A 3,565-nucleotide genomic window follows, 5' to 3' on the forward strand; every position below is an offset into this window, starting at 1 on the left:
GGATTTGTTGAAGACCTGTTGATTACAAGATCAAGGCTACGACTGTGTGTCCAAACATATTTAGCCTTGTAACTCCATCAAACGGAATCCCATTGATTATTTTGTCTAGAACTACCTTACATCATTGGGCAATAGAGGTCCTTACACCAAAAAGAAGTCCCAGATCGAAACCATCGTCCTTGGATGTAAGAAATCACATCGGTTAATAGTTTTCGGGCCTGCTTACGGTTCAAGAGCCGAATATGGTTGTTTTTGAGGCCATCAGAGGCTATATTGAGTAATTTATATTTTTACTGATTGTAAATTTTAAAAATTGGCGATTTAATGTTTATTTAAAGTAGTTTGATCAAAAGTGGTGAATATAATATTTTTAGATATTTAACCTGATCAATATTGGAGTCCATTATTACTTACTTTTAATTGTAATTGTTGTTACTTAAATATATGTTTTGTTTTTCTGAATCTGTTCTTATTATTCTTGAGGAAAGAATAAATTATATTAGGTGTAACCACAAATGTGTTTTCTCATGAATGGTAGAGAAGAGTTAAAAGAGACAACTCCTTGTGAAGTCAGAGTAACCGAGTGGGGTTTGTGGATATTTCCTTCATATAATATATGTTTCCAGCTCATTTAATGAAACGCTATGTCAAGCAACCGTCTCTCCATTCTGCAAATGATCAGAGTGACTACGGTAATTGTCCGTTTCTTTTTTTTTCTATATTATTTTCATCTACGGTAATAACCTCTGGCAAATTATATTCTTTTCATTTTTTTCAATCAACTATACAAATTATGTATTCCATTAACTTTATCACAATAGTACATATATATAAATATAAATTATAAAGTTTTTTTCAATTGAAATGTCCCTCAGCAAAATTGTTTTCAGCAAATTTCCCGGGTACGAAATTATACATATACACTAGCTAAGTAATTGAATTATTATTTGCATATTATATACTTTTTAATTGATAATCTATTATTGTTGTTGGAGAAACGAATATAAGGTTCTGTAGAATTTAAAGGGTAGATTATTTCAAAGTTAATAAATCATTATTTAAGAAGTTATGTTTTATACAGATGTAGTATAGTGTGTTATTGGTATAGTTGATAATATTGTAGAGGAAACGCGTGCGAGGAGACAAGGGGGAGAAAAACACATGGTATCATTGTTTAAAATACTGATGTGATTATCACTGATAATCACATCAGTATTTATCAGTTGCCTGCTTTATTATGATTTTTGAGGGTGTAACGAAAGTATTTATTAGCAAAATGTTTAATAAAGATATAATACATATAATTGACTTAGACGATTTTTATCCGTTACAGTAGATTTGGAAACGTCACACTCCATGAAATAGTAATTTATTGTGAACCATATTCTCAGAAGAATAACTAATAAAACGACAAAATAAGAGTAATTCGAAATATATTTGAAGTTCCAAATTTAAAATAGAAGGTTTAAATTAAATATGATCTACATACTAAAAAATAAACCATCATACATTTAAGTTAAATATACAAAATTAAACAATTAGAATCATATAACTAATAATAACAATAAATTATAAATACAGAATATTGAAATAATAGATTGATCCAAATAATATCTTCTTGTTCTAACATCGGAATTCATTTCAATATGTCATAACTTGAGGTTGCAAAATACAAGCCAGACGTGGAGTTTAAATAAAAAGATCATCACCTTTTTTCCTTATGTGCAAGTTGCATATACAATTGTGCACAGGATAGATATATTTCTACCGATGAGATTTTAATGATAATTAATAATAAAGTAAATCATAAAATAATGTTAGATTTCAATCCATATCTTCTTCCAATCTTAGTAAGAACAGCTTTTAGAATCCCACTTTCATTTATTTAATATTTATCTAAAAAAAGAAAAGTTAATCCATGCAGTCAAATTTAACTGATAAGACAATTCAGGCAACCATTCTTGACTTAGTTTTCTAACATGACATCGTAAAGATTTAGAGCAAAAGCTAATTATTTAGTAATGTCCGGCGATATTACTCCTTATTAAGAGCATCAAAAAGATTTTTTCTCCGCTATTTATGCTTATATAACAACATATATACACAATTGGTAATTATAATGCTACACCCAATGCAACTACCCCCGTTGTTGTGACCATTTAAGCAGTTGTTTTTGCCTTTTATGAGTTTTCTGAACACCATTTCTTGGAGCCTATCAACCATAGCTAAGCCTTAAGTGATAAAGAAGTAATATTTATTGACTATGTAATATTGGAAAACCTAATGATCATACCCAAGTCTTTAAGTGAAGAAACTAGTCTCAGACAAACTAGTTGCAAACCATCCAAAGCTACTACTCCCGTTGTTGTGACCATTTAAGCACTTTTTTGCCATTGAATGAGTTGTGTATGATAATTCTTGATAATTTTGGCTGAAATAGAATCATATTTTAGGGTTAGATTTAAAAAAAAATTGAATACTTACTGTTAGATAGTACAAAATTCAGAGTTCCATTTCGAAATTAGTAAATATTTTATACTTTTTACTGATAACTTGATCGTCATTTGGTGTGGATGACTCAAAATATTTTTATATGTATTTCTATAAATGACATCAGTACCAACATCCTCCATTAATTTAATGATGGTTCCTCGGGAAGGGATAGGTTTACCCGTGAATTTCTCCATAAATTTTTTGAACGTAGGATGATCACAATGGATAAGGTTATATTACATGCAATAAGCATCTTTGTGAGATCATAGTTAAAGTCTGACTTGATGTATTCATCATTAACTTGATTTTTTAGATGAATATCCATTCTCTTGATATGAGATGAGAATAATGAGTGGCGTGTAATTCTAGATAGGAGACCAAATGCACATTTATTTCGACAAATCCAACAAACCATCTGTTTTCATCTGGTAAGTATTTTCCAAATTCCTGGGCCTCCATTTTCAGAAATCCAGACAGAAGGCGACGTTATTTTAGGCATTTTATTCAGTTCTCTATCGACTATCACCATCTAATATTATATTAATATTGAATAATAAAGGCGGGAATGATGACGTTCTTGATTGATAGAAGAAGATGTATATTATTTAATCAATGATGCCATAAGTATTTATTCTCTTCTGCTCGCACGCTTTTCTATTCTTACCAAAATTATCACCCTTAGTTATTGGCCAAGGAAGGAACGGGGGAAATCTCATTGACAATGGTCAATGTTATTTCTTTTTCATTATTAGACACCTTTGGTACATGCTAGCATTATTGTATAGTCCCTGTATGTTATATAAAATGTATTATTATGAATTTAAAAAATAAAAACTGTATACTAGAAATAGAAAACAAACATATATGTATAAAAAAATTGTCTAGGTGATATTTTTGCAAATAAAATAAGCCCCCTTTTTTCTTTTTATTGTAGTTGTATGGATTTGAATAATAAGAACGCATAAAAAATGTTGTTTGAAACCTCGAAAAATTATTTTTAGAGTCTATTAATAACAAAAAAAATTAATGAAGTACTATTCTAAAAATCATTGAATACAGGAAATTATAAATT

The 3,565-nt window shown here is 29.2% G+C and overlaps 1 long non-coding RNA gene across 1 annotated transcript; it reads right to left on the bottom strand.

Moving 5' to 3' along the window:
• Positions 1 to 2,069: 2,069 nt before the first annotated feature.
• LOC139906152 (uncharacterized) lies at positions 2,070 to 2,698 on the bottom strand. The gene is made up of 3 exons (XR_011781483.1): positions 2,485 to 2,698; positions 2,294 to 2,431; positions 2,070 to 2,231 (listed from the first exon to the last, which is right to left on the bottom strand). It is a non-coding gene; the product is annotated as an uncharacterized lncRNA (long non-coding RNA).
• Positions 2,699 to 3,565: the final 867 nt, after the last annotated feature.

The sequence above is a fragment of the Lepeophtheirus salmonis genome, chromosome 8 (genome assembly GCF_016086655.4).
Source record: "Lepeophtheirus salmonis chromosome 8, UVic_Lsal_1.4, whole genome shotgun sequence".
NCBI lineage: Eukaryota > Metazoa > Arthropoda > Copepoda > Siphonostomatoida > Caligidae > Lepeophtheirus > Lepeophtheirus salmonis.